Below are 18,357 nucleotides of genomic sequence, written 5' to 3' on the forward strand. Positions count from 1 at the left end.
AACCACGAATGTATTTTCGTTGCTCCTGAAGTTTCTCTAAAATGTTGACAGATGTGAAAGGGAACATTATAAATACTTAGTTTTGCACCTGTAATTCTATTGTTTCCATAGTGATTTTTTTTAATAAAATAAAATCCTATTGCTGCCGTTTTTGGAATTCTTCTAGTTTTGTAGCAGGTTTAATTCATTTAGCGGACCTATTCTTATGCACCTTTTGGCTTGGAGAGGCACAACAATTGTTGGCTTTAAGGCATCCTGGGGAGAGAGATCTAGGTTTTCATTGTTGTACATTTTAGCTATAGGGACTCTATTTGTGAGATAATCACAGAGTCTGGCCAGTCAACACCCAGGTCTATTGTGTGTGACTCACGAAGGCACAGAGGTGGTATTCAGCTAAAGTTACTAAAAGGAATCTGGTAAAAGCCTAAAGTTAAACCAACTTTTATTGGTTGCATAGCTCAGTTGCCAAGATGAGTCACCTCTGACTTTTCTCCATATGTAGCTGTGAGAACAGCAGGTGCAGTCCTTGGCTTAGGAATGTAATCAGATGTCTCAGTGGTAGACAACATGTAGAGACATGGAGACTTGCTCTAGACCTCAGCAATAGGTGAGAGCTTAGGAAGCTTTGCCTTTTCAGTTCAATTGCAACTAAAGCTTTACCTGGCACACAGCATTTCTTTACAGTGTGGCATACAATTGTCTCCTATGACTGGAATCTTTAGCCAGGATGACCAGTGTGTACCCTCAGCACTGAGAAACACACGAGGCTGTCTCATAAACACCAGTTCTCTGTGGGCTTGGGATTCCAGCAGGGTACTGGACACACAGGATAATGCCACCGGTCAAGGCCATCCATATGCCCATCTCCAAAAGAGATTTGAACTGCTCATAGACTAAGTCTTTCTTTCCTCTAGACAGTCATTGGATAATGGGAATAATGCTGTCTGGCCTTCAGTACTATTGTGAGAAATGGAGAAGAAAAACACTCTATGTGTTAAAAACATTTTTAGTGTCTAGTGAATTGCAAAAAGTCATTGTAAGTAACTTTTGTGACCAGATAGGTGTACCCGACCAAGGTGTCCTTCAGTTCTGAATAATACTTTCTTTTTATTTTTCTATTACAGATTATACTTGTGTGTGTAGAAAACTACTGAAATTCAGAAAAGCACTATTAAATTAGGAGAAAAAGAGGAGGGGGAACGCAGGAAAACCCATGATCCCACTCCCAGAGAGGAGGGCCCTTTGTCAGCATTGTGGTGCAGTCTTTCCCAAAATGTTGATTTAGTCTGAAACTTAGTTCTCCCAGGTAGAACAGGATTTATTTGATGCTGATAAACGTGACTTTCTTATCAACCTTTCTATGGGACTTGACCTACTTTGTGGAGCTCACTGGAAGCATTTTGTAAATTAAGGAAAATAAATGCAGTTTTTTGACTGAGTATTCAAGTCACATTAAACCCAGAAGGGGTGTGTGTGTGTGTGTGTGTGTGTGTGTGTGTGTGTGTGTTGTTTGTGATATATTTCTTGGTAGCTTGAATTTGAGTTTTGAAAATCTAGGCTAGAGACAGGAAAGGAGCTGGGGGAGGATGGGTAGGGGTGGGGAATGATAAAGAGGACAAGGGAGGTGTTTAGCTTTCATTTGCAGGCGTGATACCCGCTGCTTTGTTTATGGATTTGATGCTATTCATACAGTCTTTGCAATATTAATTTTTAATTTATGATGCTCATTAGGAGACACTTAAAAGAGAACAATTATCATTTATCTTGATATATTATTTACTAGGACTGACTGTCATGGTTAGAAGCCCATGATTAGTTGGAGGGGGTAAGGAAGGGCTTATAAAAGGTGCTGGGGTAAAAACATGGAAGCTTAAGAAGCAGTTGTCAGAACCTAAAACCCAAAGTTCTGATGTTGAAGTGAAAGCCACACAGTCTCTAATCAAGACTCAGGAGGCCCTTCTACGACAAGCTGGAATAGTACTTAATGAACCTGCAGCATCATATTAATGAGATGCTCGGTAAGGCTATCAGCTCATCAATTATTCATCCAGCTGCAGTCCTGATACTTTGCTAGCGTCCTCCTCTTTTTTGCGTTGGTGTGATTACTTTTTTAACCCTCCATTTCCTCACTTGGAGTGTAAACAAGGCCTTCTGTTCCTTAGTTCCCCTTTGTTGTGGTCAAATACATCCATAGCCAACCAGGATGTCCAACTTGGTAGTAGAAGCCTGCTTCCAGGGCACTGCAGCTTCTGAGAGTGCCAGAGAGTAAGGATACCCCTGACTCTTTCCTTTCTGATGCTTTAAGCCTATCTTTACATTAAACAGAATGTGCCTTAATTGTCTATTTACCTATGGCTCTCCCTTACAAAACTGTGAGTTTCTAGAGAATGACTCATACTGAACGGGTGAATGAATGAGAAGAGCTGAGGACTGAGTCATGTCTGATGCTTAGTCTTATTTGTACTGAAGGGTTTGAAGGGGCAACCTCAGCATGACCCACAGGTTCCCAAATGGAATCAAATAGATTTCCATAGGAAACCAGAAGAAACAAGAAACTAGTAATTTGCATTTGTGAGCTGGATTGTGCCAGTGAAGATACCACCTGTAGGTCTGATCCACAGCAGACAGGTCCATGGGGTACCCAGTTCTACACAGGCTTATTTTATATATCCATGTAGAAATTAAAACCAGCCACATAATGAAATCACCCACAGTTTTGGGCACAAAATTATGATGAATATAAGTGTAAGAGCATTTCAGGGAATTTTCCAAATGAAGACCAGAAGATCTTGAGGATGAATGAGCTCTGAGGTAGGGAGCAGGGTGGGCTGGCTTGTGCTGAGAATCATTTGGCTTGCCCACTCAAGGTTAACAGGTAATGACTTTCCATCCTTCAGTAGGTGAATTAACTGGGGCTGTGGTGCTGACCCAAAATGACCAAAGCTCTGTGTAGCTAGAGATGACTGGAAATATGCTTTTGTTTCCTAGATAGGAAAGAGCATGAAAAGTAGAGTTACTATTATCCGAACAGAAAATTGACAAGTTAGATAGTGATATCCCCTACCCCCCTACGCATTATGTCTGTTCAAATAGAGAATAGAGCAAAGACCTCAATTTTCTTAGGAAAGGAACTCCAAGCAAACAGAGGGAAACATGTGTGCATGAGGCTATTCTTCAGCCATGGCTGGGTAGACTACAAAGCCAATGGCAAGTGACCACCTTCCCAGATGTTTCCCCTCTAAGGACTTTCAGCTACTTACAATTCTGCAGCCATATTTGTAGGTAATGAGTCATGCTCAGCTTTGAGTGTAGGTATGCTTGGGCTACTACTGTTATTGCTATTTGGAAAGCCTGGATGGGTGGAGACACTCGAGGCCCTCCAATTAGTTGCGACAGATGAAGCGAACACTGCACTGTTTATCCTGTGTCATGATCAATGTTTAACACTGACTTTTGGCCTGGTGGCAGTGATAGTAGCTATTGCTTCCTTCACATGATTTATCCTGGCCATAGCTGTTTGTTTTTTGTAACTTCAGCAGAGAGATACATGCTGTTGGACTGTTTGGATGGGGTTATTTCACTTAAAGTATCTTCAGCAAAATACGTGGTGACTTATCACTGAAGCAGAATATGTGGCAGAAGGAAAAATAATGCTCTGAAGGGAGGAAGGTGTCTGCTTAAAGACAGACAGACAGGGTAAGCATTGCAATTAAAGGTGGGAGAAATTGTCTTGCTTAGGCTTCTTATGAGCATATAAAATAATGATAAGCTATTCAGTGGACAGTGCTAGGGTCTAGTCATTTCCTGTGTCACAGTAGGAAACACATGAGGAACCATCTCTTTAATCTCTTATGTCCCCCCCCCCGCCCCTTTTGAACTTTGTGGTTAAAAAATGGAATTCAACTCTAAAATTTTATTTTACTGTTGTTGATCATATTACAAAAGAGCTACCTTGGAACTAATTTAGCCTTACTTGCATGCTACTTCTATCTGATTTCAGCCTAGCTTATCATGTTGTTTGATGGAAGCAAACCACTGGCACTGGAAATAGTTTAAACTTAGAGCGTTTGACTAGAACTCTGGGCCCTGTGTTCCCTTTTCAAATGGGAGAATTAGGAGATTTCATGAGGTTGGATCCCATGGGTTCTTCTTGCATTCTTTGTGGTATCTGCACTACACACTTTAAACTGACTGTGTGTGGCTAAATAGGACACAGCCTTGTGGTAGTTTGAATAAGAAATGTTCCCCTTAGGCTTAGGCAGTTGAATACTTGATCCCCAGTAGGTGGCATTGTTTGGAGGACCTATGAGGAGATACAGCACTGTTGGAGGAAGTATGTCAAATGGCATGGGCTTAGACAGACATCAGGAAATCCTGTGGAAGAGGGTGAGGAAGGATTATGGGTGGCAGAGGGGCCAAGAACACCATGGGAAAAGAGAGTCAACTGACCCGGGCTTATGGGGGCTCACAGAGAGTGAACCACCAACCAGAGAACCTGCATGGGACTGACTGACCTGGGCCCTCTGCATATGTGTTGAGGTTGTGTGGCTTTGTGTCCTTGTGAGACTCCTAACTGAGAGTTGGGTCTGTCTCTAACTCTGTTGCCTGCTCTTGGGACTCTTTCTTCCTGCTCAGTTACCTTTTCCAGCCTTAATAGGAGAGAAGGTACCTAGTCTCATTGCAACTTAATATCCCATTGATTATTGGTACACATGGAAGGCTTACTATTTTCTGAAGGGAAGGGAGAGGGAGTGGATGGGGGTGATATGGGTAGGGACTAGGAGAAGAGTAGGGAGCAGGGAAACTGTGATTGGGCTGGGAAAACAATTCATTGATTAATGAAAACAAAGAGCGTTTTGAAGCCTCTCCCCATTTCTAGTTTTCTCTCTCCTTTGTGCTTGGGGTGGAGATGAGTACTCAGCTTTCTGTTCCTACTGGCAAGCTTGCCCACCGTGATGCCCTCTCTTATCCCTCTAGAACCAGAAGACAAAATGAACTCTTCCTTCCCTAAGTTGCTTTGGTCATGATGCTTTATCACAGCAAAAGAAAATAATTCATAGATCATTATTCTGTGGAGATGTGACTGGGGGGACAGCTTTTGGGGGACTGTCCCTGGCCTCATCACTAGAGTAGTCTGGATAACTATGAGAATACAAGTTCAGGGTAGAAATTTGGAAATATAAAATGATGTTTGTTGAGAAGTCTTTTGTATTGCAGATGAAGATGCTAAATTCAAAGAAATAAAACTAAGAGTTTCTTAATTTATAGTTTAATAATTAGGCCTTCTGTACAAATGTTGTATTCTGAAGCCATCACATCCAGTTCTGGCAAGGCAAAATTTCACATAAAAATGTATGTAATTTGGCTATGAAAAAAAATGGAAAATTTTTGTCTAGTCAACAGGGATGGATATTCATTAAGTTCTTTTTTTTATTCATTAACAACTTAAATTTGAGTTCAAAAGTACTCTTATTTCCAAAAAAGGATTTTACAATTTAATTTGGTTGCTCTCTGTCTCTCTCTGTCTCTCTCTGTCCTCATTCTCCTTGTTCTTCTACCCATAATTCCCCTAGTCTGGTGGCCATACCTATACTTCCTGCCCTGCTGCATCCTGCTTATTCATTGGCTGAAACAGTTTTCTTTATCAACCAATAAGAGGAACATATATTCACAGCATACAGAAGGACATCCCATATCCTTTACCCTATTTATTTTATTGTTTCAAGTTTCCAAAAGCAAGGCTGTAAAGTTGTTAGTGCCTCTCTTGCATTTAAAAGGACACCATGCATCACCAGCACTATAACATGAAAGGGAAGGATGGGAGAAGGTGGTAGGAAGCACCTTTCTCTCCCTCTACTGAGTCCCACTAAGGAATTAACAATGCATTTTTGATGCTCATTAAACCAGAAAACATGCTATTGATTTTAGAGTGTCAAACTATAAGGGGATATGAAAACAAAAGTAGAGAGAGCTTGTCATTATGTGTCATTGCACAACAGAAGGTAGTCCATGCTGTGTGGTTTCATGATTGTCAATATATGAAAATTCAAATCGCATACTTAGAGGCATATATTTAAGCCATATTGTGTAATGTATGTATATATGCATGAACATCTCCTGTAATTTTTATGCACACATAGGTACGCATGTCTGTTGGTTTAATATATAGCATATGTTCCCTTCTCCTAATAAATGATCTTAAAACCTATTTTAATATGGAAGGCTATTTTCTAGTATTTTCTGCCAAATCTTGGGTTACTATATTCTAAGTAGAACTTTTACATTCTATCTGATAGTTGTTCAGTTTTCAAAATTAATTTCATCTTGACTGTGTATTTTATCTAGAGAAAATGTAGAGTAATAAATAAAGATTATGAAATAATGAAAGAAGAAAAAATACAAGCTAAAAGATAAATTGAAAAAATAAAAGGAAGAAATTCCTTTCTGAAATCACATAAATGGGTTGTGATGTAATCTAAGGACCTTTCAAAACCTTGTTTCAAACCTACTGCCTGGAAAGAGGGTTCATAATGCCTATGAAAATGTCTGGCCAGATCATTAGAAGAAGAAACAACTTATAAATTAAAAGCTGTCCTTTGTTAGTCTACAGAGCAATGCTATCAGAATCAACTATCAGTCCTGTACCACTGATTCTGCATGGACTTTCATTCAGAATAGACATACTTTATTTTAATGACTGTAGCTTTCATAACTCAAGACTTTTTTTTACTGCATTTTCTCCAATAGTTGTATTATTTTTTTAACAGTCTTTGGGGGAAATAATTCTAAGCCCAAAGCAGTAATGTTGAGTTATAGAGTGTGTCCAGAAATAGAGGGCAACATCATAATATCCAATCCTACCTTCCTTTTCTGGGCACCCACAAACCCACTTTCAGACTGGCAAGGAGGGTCAGGTCTGAGATCATTGCTGTCATTGCTGCAGCCTTTAGCAGCCCATGACCTTTATGCCTATCCTTCCTTATGAAGTCTTTTTGGAATCTTTAGTATGAATGGGGGTAGAAACTAGAAAGTAGGTCATAAAAATAAATTTATTAAAAAACTCAAAATAATTTAAAATTTATTGTAGTAACAAACTCTATTCTTGCTTCAATTACAAGCACACACAAACACACATAAATCAACTCTGTGGACTCTTTTTTTCAGTGACAGACAGGGCATCACATTTTCAAAATACCATTTGTGATCACTGCCTTCCATAAAGCGAGGCATCAGAGCTAAATATCCAAGTTGTTTGTCTCCACATTGCCCTCATGTCTTAATCATTTAAGGAACAATGCTTTTGAGTAAAAGTATTACTTTTTCCTCTTGATTCTTTTTTCTTATAAAATTCAGTTTTCAGGTCAGCTTTGAAAGGGGAAATTCAATCATGAGATGTACTGTATTGAAGGGTACCATGCTACTCTTGCTACTCTTAGTATTAGCCTCTCTTAATCTGGATAAGGCCATCTAACTTTCTGATTTTTGCCTAGGGAGAATGTTCCCCTTATTTTTAAAGTATATCCCTTTGACTCGTGGGCTAGTAATTGACTTTGTCCTTTTTTCATTTATTTCCCTGTCTCCTGGTTGTAACATCTTCTCCCTGGAGTCTCAGGTTAGAAGTTTTCCCTTTTGTGAAACCATGACAGGTGCCTAATTGAATGATGAATGTCCCTTTATTACTCTGTAATTGAACTGCCAGCTTTTTGATTGGTGTGCAGAGATGCCCCCATCCCCATCAGACTCAGCAGGGGGCTTGGTAGTTGGCAGTCTGGCCTGTACTCCATCTGTCTAATTCCATCTAGTCCCCATTTACTTTTGGGGAGTGGTGCAGAGGTAGGTATGGAGGGGGAGGGAAGTCATAATAAATTATGCTAATTTGATATGGCTCTGACAATGAGAAGATCGCATTGTTCCATGTATCTTGTGGGTAAATGCTTCAAGGCATTTCGTCGTCATGGGTTCCTAATCTGACAGGTCCAGGATGAAGATTAATGGTCCTCACCTGAGTGACAGAACAGGGGATTGTGGGGAAGAGAGGGTCATTCATCATACTCTGACAGGTGTCATTCAATACGACATCGGCTCTATCTTCACCTAGCTAGCAGTTCCATTTTTTCTGCCAGTTAAGCAAGGAGTTTAATAACATCCCCAGAATTAAAACTCACTCTTTGTAGCAGCTCTGACAGCTGAGAATAAGAAAATCAATTCTTCACATGTTGCAGCAGTTAACTGACTGGAGCTTTGACTCTATTCTACTCTCTGTGCCTTTATTTCAAGCAAAAAGGTTTTTGTGAGACATTATTTGCCAAAATTTACTCATAGTGATAACTTTGATACTGAGATTATTGTAGGTACATTAGAGATAGATACAAGCTTTCATAAACTTTGTAATCTTCCTCCCCGCTTGCTAAAACACATCCCCACATTAGCTGGGTCTCTCCTACTTTATCCTCATTAACAGTGTTTACTGCTTCTCTCTTCATTAATATTGATCCCCTCCCCAACTAGCAGAAACAATAAGGCAGACACTAATTTGAAACATTTGGTTTCATTAAACTGTCTTGACTTTAGGTAGTAGGGACCTGAAAGGCAGAGAATATGATTCACAGACTCAAAAGGGAAAATACACTTTGGTGTTTTGGGATTGATTTGATGAATGACACTCTAGGTGGGTAGGTGTGATATATTAAGAAACATGGCTTTGGATTCCTGTAATTCCCTTCCACTCTGAAGTCTATTCAACCACCATCAGGAATCGCAAGACCTTAGTATTTTCTGCTTATATCACTAAGGAACCTGGATACCATGTAAATATCTTGTCTGTCATGATGTAAACAAACCCCAAACTAGCTACATGGAGAAAGAAAGGCTCCATGAAGGTACCCTGAGGGATCCCCATTGAGTGAAACATCCTTAGATCCTCTAGCCTATGTTAGCTTCCTGTGAATGCAGTTGTGTGTAAACTGTCTTGCACATTTTGATTCCAGATGATAGAAAAACAAGAAACACTGGTTTTATGGACACTACACAAATTTCTGGCTCACAGAAATTTATCTCAGAAAGTTTAGTTCAAAGTCATTAAATTTAGTGTGGTTTGTTAAAAACCAGTCTATAGCTGCAGTAATGAGTGAGATGACAGCAGCAAGATGAAACCAATGGGTAGCTACAACGTTGAAAGTAAGATGATAGTGACAATATAGACAGAGTTACATTTACAGCTGTTTTTCTGTGATACAGATAGAGAAATAGTTTGGTTTCTAGAACAGCATAGTCATATTTCCAAAGCTCCCAGATTCAGTGCCTTTACCTTCTCTTGCTATTTTCGATGTTTTCTTGTGTATATGACAGATTGCATTTCTAGATATTTTCTTGGAGAATGCATCGTTGGCTAGTAAAGAACTATCATATTATACATGTATTCAGTAGCTTTATCTTTCTCACTATATAGCCAGCTTCATAGAGTTTCATAGAGATGCAATATTTCTCAAGATAACAATTTTCTTGCAAATTATTTACTTTTATTTTTCAACAACAGTCATACCAGCTAAAGACTTTGATAGTCTAACAGAGTTCTCTTGGCACCTTACTCTTCACAGAGACACATGAAGGAGTATATAAGCTACCTCACTCCAGAGTGCTGTGTTCGCCATCTCTATGAAGCCAGGTTGTGGGAGGCAGGGCTCCCACATCATGGAAACCTCTATTAGGCTCTCACCAGTGGCCTCTGGCCTCTGTTACTAGAGACAGCAGCAGTGGTCAGCACAGCCAAGCTTTGCAGCATGTGTGCTAGGTCAGTGGCTTCTAGGACTCCAACTGGAGATATGAGGACTCTAGTGGTAGGGAAAAAAAGGAAAAACTGATGAAAATTGGCAACTTGGCTATTTGCTTATTATGGTGTGTTCCCTGATGCATGTGAAGAGTTTCAAGATGCAGGTAAATAGATATTATCTTTTCCAGAATGTGTAGCTATATTACAAAGCTGCCCACCGTCTTAGTGCCAGGTATTTATTCTGGAACCAAATGGGATTCTAAGAAATGTGAAGAAAGGCCTGTCATCAATAAATTCAAGTCCTACCAATCCTACAGTTTCATAAGAATAAGCAAAACTAGTTCAGAAAATGACAGTGGTTTTCAAAGATGCCCCCATATCTGGTGATGTGGACAAGAAGTGTTCAGTCTCAGAACCTCAAGTTTTTGGAAAGAGGAACTGAGGATGAATTTTCTGTTGTACAAGAGTTGCTGAGGTATATTGTGTTGTCTTGTGGCACTGTTGGATCCAGGCAGGCACAAAAGTCGGCAACAGTGTGCCATTAGCTGGTATTATGATTAGAAATACTAAAGCTATGAATCTTGGAACCATGTTGGGGGTTGCTAAATATGTGCTAAGAATAGCATTGGTAATCCTGCATTCAAGCATCAAGTTCCTTCAGCTAGTAGCTGCCTGTTCTGTTTTCCTTCAGTGGGTCAGAAAGACACAGCCTCCAGTCCACCCCTCACTTGGATGTGCCCCTTTGCCTCTGGATTACTTAACCTTGCTGTGTAGTAGAGTGATGGGGAGGTCTTTCTTTATGCTGTAAATATATGTTTCTCTTGTTGGTTGATAAATAAAGCTTTTGTGGCCAATGGGACAGGCAGGATGTAGTCAGGCAGAAAGTATAGGTGGGGCTACCAGACTAGGAGAAGACTGGGAAGAGGAACACAAAGGAGTTGCCAAGGAGACACCATGTCGCCTCTGAAGGAATAGCATGCTGGGGCAGTATGGGTGAGCCACAAGCCTCTTGGTTTAATAGAAATGGGTTAATAATTAAGAGAGAGCTAGTCAATAAGAAGCCTGAGCCATTGGTCAGTTTACAATTAATATAAGCCTCTGTGTGTTTATTTGAGACTAAACAGCTGTGGCACTAAGTGAAACAGAAGCTCCGTCTTCAGCAGAATTTGAGCTGATGAATTTCCTTCACCTAATTTTGCTTTTAGTACATAGTCTTTTGGTGTTATACCCAAAATTTTGTTGTCAAGCCCAAATCTCCTGGGCTTTCCAACCATTTTTAAATGATATTTATTTTCATTTGGTGAGCAAACATGTTAGTTGATTTTTCTGCGAGACACTAATGGTTTCTGCTCACTAGCTCAGTTTATCTTTTAAAAAATTGTGCTGTCTGAGTATCTTCCACAACGTTGAAAACTATGGTCCAGGATGTTTTATTTGCTCTGCTTTACAAATAAAATATTTTGTGAACAAGGTGAAACCTACATCAACAGAAAGAAAGTTGGTGTTCAGAGAAGAAGCAGAGAAAAAAATGTGATGAATTAATAATGCTACCTGCATTCTTCAGACAGTTTGTCCTGTTAACCATATGGTGTAACCTGTCTTTCCTGAGTTTCCCAGGCTTCATAGACAAGAAAGATTCTTCTTAGATGCCCTATCAACTGTATTGCACTATAGTACCTTAATGTGTCCCTTAGTTCTGATTCCCAGCACACACATAGCATACTTACTTGTTATTTTTGCTTCCTTGCATATTCTTACTACAAATACTGTTTTATGTTAATGGAATTCTATCTTTAGATTGTCCAAAATTAATGATATTTTCTTTATTTAATTATTGTGTTATTCTAAGTATAGCCATATCATTTTAAATTTAAATAAATTTCAGTAGTGATTATGAAACCTAATGGGGAAACAAGACCAAAATTTACCCTGTTTCTGCTGTCTTTAAGGTCTGTCAGAATTAATGTAGTCATCTAGATTGCCAAGAAATAACCTTGGAAAGAATTGAGACAGAAATGCAATGTAAGAGAGAGTTGTTTCTTTAAAAAGAAGTTTTATAAAAGCAAAATTTTATAGAAGCAGAAGAAGGACATGTTGCAACTGCTTGGAGCTCTTCAAATCCACGTATCCTTGATATATATGATTGTAGAAAACACCTGATTCTTGAAAAGAAGAAAATAATTCTGTGGGGTCACAGTATTTATGCTGGAGAGGATGTGGAGAGAGGGGAACACTCCTCCACTGCTGGTGGGAGTGCCAACTCGTACAGCCTCTTTGGAAATCAGTATGGAGATTCCTCAGGAAAATGGGAATTAATCTACCACAAGACCCAGCAATTCCACTCTTAGGCATATATCCAAATGAGGCAAATTCATACAACAAGGGCATCTGCTCCACTATGTTCATAGCAGCATTATTTGTAATTGCCAGAACCTGGAAGCAACCTAGATGCCCCTCAACTGAAGAGTGGATAGAGAAAATGTGGTACATTTACACAATGGAGTATTACTCAGCAGAAAAAAACAATGGAATCTTGAAATTCGCAGGTAAATGGATAGCACTGGAAGAAACCATCCTGAGTGAGGTACCCCAGTCACAAAAAGACAAACATGGTATGTACTCACTCATATATGGATTTTAGACATGGATCAGGATAGTGCCAGTCTGCACTTCCCCTGATAGAGAGTCTGGGAAACAGGAAAGAACCTAAAAGATATGCATATATGCATAGTACCCAAGAGAAGAGGATTGAGACAAGATCCTCTGAATGGATGGGGAACACGGCAAGGGGTGGGGGGGGGAATGGGAGCTGGGAAGAAGAGAGGGTGAGAAGAGGAAGAGAGAGTAGGTCATGGGGGAACAGGAAGTTGAGTGGGTGGGGGTAGAATAGGGGGAAGAGGGAATCATAGGTTAGAAGACAGATCAGGCACCCGAGTGACCTTGAGTGATCTAAAGGGATAACACCAATTGGCAAGCTAAGCAATAGTGGAGAGACCACCTCGAATGCTCATTCCTGATAATGAACTTGATGTCTATAACCATTCGGGAGCCTTCATCCAGTGATTAATGGAAGCAGAGGCAAACACATAATTAATCACTGAACTGAACCCAAGGAACCCAGTGACAGAGAGAGGAGTGATGAGCAAATTGGCAAAGAATGGGCTGGCAAAACCAACAGAGACAGCTGATCTGAACAGGGGAGAGCTCTTGGACCCCAGACCGACAGCGGGGAGGCCAGCATGGGACTGATCTGGACCCCCCCAAATGTGAGTGTCAGCGAGAAGGCCTGGGCAACCTATGGGGCCCTGAGCTGTGGATCAGTGTCTATCCCTGGAATACAAACAGTCATCGTGTGCCCATAGCTCAAAGAGGGATGCTCTCTCAGCCTGGACTCTTAGGGGAGTGCCTGGACCCTACCCAGAGTGAAATGTCAGACTCTAGATATCCCCTATGTGGAAGGATTTGGCAATAGGGTGGGAGGCTGGGGGGGGAAGGGGAGTGCGGGAGGAGGGGAGGGAGAGGGAACTGGGATTGACATGTAAAACAAGCTATTTAAAATTAAAATAAAAAATGATAAAAAGAAAAAAAACATAATTAAAAAAAAAGAGAAGTGCAAGATGTGGTTAGCACCAGGAAATGGGGGAGACAGTGAGAATTTCCGTACTATTTTCAGTTAACATTAGGGAATGGCATAGATAGTAAGTATCAGAATACTGTTTTATTACAGCAATTTATACAACAGACCTTTTATTTTTAAAAAACAACTCACATAAAAACAAGTAACTAGAAATTCAGACTTTGGGCTCACTATATAGCAAGCATGAACCCATCAAGAACCACCTACCTTAGAGTCTGAGCTATAGCTAAGAACCATGGCTGTGGTGTTCTGCCAACATTGCCTCTGTCAGGACTCCTGCTGTGCTTTTTTTCAAACTGGATCCCATCTCAGCATCTGCCCTTTGTCCTGATCCACTTCTACTATTGCTTTCAAAACTATTATAATCAGGATGTCTTGAGTTTAGAATAAGTGGTGGACTGCAAAGATTCATTACATAAGTCTTTCCACAGCCTGAGAACCAATAATCAGTCACTAAAACAAATTGTTAACTTCTGATCATTTAGCACTTACAATGATCAGTGTATTTTAAAGCATATAAGGTGATGTTCTGACACAAGGCACCATATATTAATTAATAGTTCAAAAGCTACTAGAGAGCCTGGCACAAAGCATGTGCTTAGGAAGTGATTAGCAATAAATATTAATGAGCCAATTCATAACTTCAGCTGCTTATGGACTACAGAACATAGGAGTCTGTATGATGCAGAAAAGGTGTGCCCAGTCTCTAAACGGTGGAAACCACATAGTTCTCACACGTTACATTGGATCTGGAATCTGACATCACTTTTACTGTAATCGAGATCATACCATCTTCATGATTGGGGTTGCTTTTTTAAACTTGTTTCCCAATATTGGGGACCAAAGCTGGGGCCCTGAGGATGCTAACACATACTCTTATCATTCAGTCAAACTTCCAGTCCCTAAAAGAAGGTTTTTGTTCTGTTTTGTTGTAGATACATATTTTTTAACTAAGAGGCAGAGAAGTCTAGAAATAACTCAAGCATATACGGTCAACTAATTTTCAACAAGGGGGGCCTCGAATCTACATTAGGGAAAGGGTAGTCTTTTCAGCAAATAGTTATTGGAAAACTAAATATCTGTAAGCAAATGGATGACATTGAGCTCTTGATTCACATAATATAAAAGATCAGCTCTGGGCTAGAGAGGTGGCTCAATGGTTAAGAAAAATTTCTGCTCTTGAGAAAACCTAGGTTCCATTACCACCCCTCCACATGATCACTTACAACTGTCTGTAACTCTAGCCCCATGGAATTTGAGACCTTCTCTGGCTTACATTGATACTCCATACACACAGTATACAGACATGTATGCAGGCCAAACAGTAAAGCACATAAAATAAAATAAAAAGGGAAGGAATAAACTCAAAACATGTTAAAATGAGACCTGAAACCATAAACCTCCCAAGAATACAAATTTTGATGAAATTGGCCTTGCTGGTGAGATTTTAGCTGTGATGCCAAAACTACATATTAACAAAAGGAAAATTTAGGTGAGTGGAATTAGTTAACCAAACCAAATGCTTCCGGACAGCAAGGTAAATCATCTACATGATGCAAAGGCAAACTCGGACCAAAGCTGCCTTTGTGTGACTTGCTGGGGGAAAACAGTCAGAATGGGAAAAATAAAGACTATTCCAAACAAAGGCAGGGAGGAAGAACTTCAAAAATTCATAAAGGATGCCCTAAAATTCAGAAGAAAATATGAGTGGCACACTTAAGCCAAGCCAAGCATGGCTTCATCCAGGAGGCTTCCTAATGTAGAGAGGCGAGGAGACAATTTTTCAGGGAAGGATAACTCTGACTCAGTGGCTAGGAGCATACTGTGTGAACTCAGAGTAACCTGGAGTTTGATAGCTCTGAGCCTTTGGTCAGCAGGGGAGATGACTTCTGGAGCCACTCATCTGCCATTCATTGCTGTAGAGCCCCAGAAAGCTGCAGCTTCCTCAGGCTGCTGAACATCCACAGCTGTGTCTCTCCAGCAAGGGACTAATACTTCTGAGGACCCTAAGTACAAAGGCAGGTCTTCTGACTGGACAGATCTCAACGTCACGGCTGCTTCTCACACTTCCAAAGCACTCAGGAGACAGCACACTCCCTAGAAATCTCATCTTCTCTCTGGGTGCAATCTGGGCAGGAGAGAAAAGCTATCCAACACACACTGCAAAGCTAAGTAAGGCCCAGAGAGACTCTTGCTGCACAAATGAGGGATGCTTCTAAAGTAAGACTGTTTTAGCAGACATGGGATGTGAGTCCAATACAGGTTCAACACAAACACGAGCGATAGGAAAGACAAGAGTGCACAAATTCAACTGACCATTCCCCTCGTCTCTGTGCATACAAATGAGAGTCTCCAATCTTCAAGATGCCGAGACCATGAGAGGAGAGAAAGACGTAAAGGGAAGAGGGAGTGGAGTGGCAATGAAGGCTAATGGAATACATGTAACATCCAAGCAGAGGGAGGGGACCAGCAAAACGAGGGAAGAGGGATAAGGAAGGATGTTGGGAAGTAAATAAGATCAAACTACAATGACATACGTATGACACTAAAAACATCACAACCAAATGCATTAATTAACATGTGTTGATTTTTTTTTCAAACGACCCTAGAGCAGCTACAGATTGGAAGAAATATTTCTAAATCTGACATCCAATAAATATATAAGGGATCATGTAACTCATTAGCAACAATACTCATGCAATTTAAAAAACACACAAAAGAGTGTGTCATACTTTACTCTGAAGAATATCTTCTTTTATGGCTCATACTTAAAATCTATTGAATGCTCCTTTGATAAACTCTAACTGTGCTCCATACTGGCTTGTACTGAAGTTCTTTTCTGTGGTAAAGTCAAGAGTCTAGTTGTGCCTGAGTGCAGGTACTTCAAAGACTAAGGCAGGCTTTCAGGTTTTCAGGTTGCAGGCTACCTGTACCACTTCTGATGTCTTTGGAGCTCACCCACAATCAATCTGTAGCATTGTTTGAGGGGACCCTGCGAGGGAAGTGCTTCTACAAACACACACACACACACACACACACACACACACACACACACACACACACACACCACAGGAGCAGCTAGCTACAGGAACAAGGACTGGACACGTAGAGGTCAGTGAAGCCCAGGGACTGAAGTGTTGAAGGAAAAGCTCAGTTGAGACCAGTGGCAACTGACTGCCTGACAAAGGCTTGCAAGTTTTCTTCCCACGAATGCCAGCACCTTGGGATATTCAAGGGAAGAGCTGTGGCAGAGTTAGGAGCTGAGCGGACCTAAGAGCTCTACATGCTTCCATTGTCAGAGAGTCCAAGGGTCAGTCCTGACTGTGGAGGCCAAAGCTAAGTGAGACCCTTGGACTCCAAGCGAATGTATCACTAAGATATTTTTACATCTGTGTTTATTGTAATGAATCTTTCTCTGTCCCACCAGCCAGTTCCAAAATAATGACATGGAGATTTATTATTAATTATGAAAGCCTGTCCTTAGCATAGGCTTATTTTTAACTAGCTTTTATAACTTAAGTTAACCCATTTCTATTAATCTACTTTCTGTCACATATTGCCCATCCTGCTTCTTCCGTGTCTTCTGGAGTCTTCTGACAACTTAGATTCTTCATTCTTTCTTTCTCTCTGCCTGGAAGTCCCACCTATCTCTCCTGCCTAGCTACTGGTCATTCAATTTCTTATTATACCAGTAACAATTACATCTTCACACAGTGTACAAATATCCTACCATTGTTTATTGCAGCATTTTCTCAATAGCTAAGTCTAGGTGCCTACTAACAGAGAAATGGATATAGGAAGTGTGGTATATATTCTTAATGTTTTTTTTCTAGCCACAAAGAAGAATGAAATTGTTATTCAAAGGAAAATAGATCTGACTGGAGATAATCATACTAAGAAAATTCAGTCAATCTCTTGTGAAAAATACCATGTTTTTAAATTGGGAATTCCAAATTTTGCATAGATGTACACTATATGTTTACAGAAGACACAGAAGCAGAAGACAAACTGTCTATAGGGTGTATGTGTGTGTGTGTGTGTATGTGAGTGTGTGTGTGTGTGTGTGTGTGTGTGTGAAGAGCTAATGGTAAGGAAAAGTAGCGAAAGGGGAGGAGGAAGTTATGGCAGTAGTGAGCTATCAACTGCTGGCTTGAAAAACCATCTGAAACTTAAATATTTTTGTGCTGTGATTATAATTTCAAACATATTAAAGCACTGAAATCAGAAAAACACAAGGTTGTCCACTCTCTCCATATCTATTCAACATAGTACTTGAAGTTCTAGCTATAGCAATAAGACAACAACAGGAGATCAAAGGGATACGAATTGGAAAAGAAGTCAAACTGTCACTATTTGCTGATGATACGATAGTATACACAGGTGACCCCAAAATTGTACCAGAGAACTCCTACGACTGATAATCACCTTCAGTAATTTAGCAGGATACAAGATTAACTAAAAAATATCAGTGGCCCTCCTGTATACAGATGACAAATGGGCTGAGAAGGAAATTAGATAAATATCACCCTTCACAATAACCACAAATAACATAAAATAACTTGGGGTAACTCTAACCAAACAAACGAAAGACCTGTATGACAAGAACTTTAAGTCTTTAAAGAAAAAAATTAAAGAAAATATCAGAAAATGGAAAGATCTCCCATGCTCTTGGATAGGTTGGATAAACATAGTGAAAATGGCAATCCTATCAAAAATAATGTGCAGATTCAATGAACTTCCCATCAAAATCCCAGCACAATTCTTCACAGACCTGGAAAGAGCAACATTCAATTTCATATGTAAAAAACCTCAGGATAGCAAAAACTATTCTGAACAATAAACAGTCACCTAGGGGCATCACCATCTTTGACTTCAAGCTCTACTATAGAGTTATAGTGATGAAAACAGCTTGGCGTTCACATAAAAACAGACACGTGGACCAATGGAGTTG

This window comes from Mesocricetus auratus, unplaced genomic scaffold, assembly GCF_017639785.1.
Source record: "Mesocricetus auratus isolate SY011 unplaced genomic scaffold, BCM_Maur_2.0 Super-Scaffold_100029, whole genome shotgun sequence".
NCBI lineage: Eukaryota > Metazoa > Chordata > Mammalia > Rodentia > Cricetidae > Mesocricetus > Mesocricetus auratus.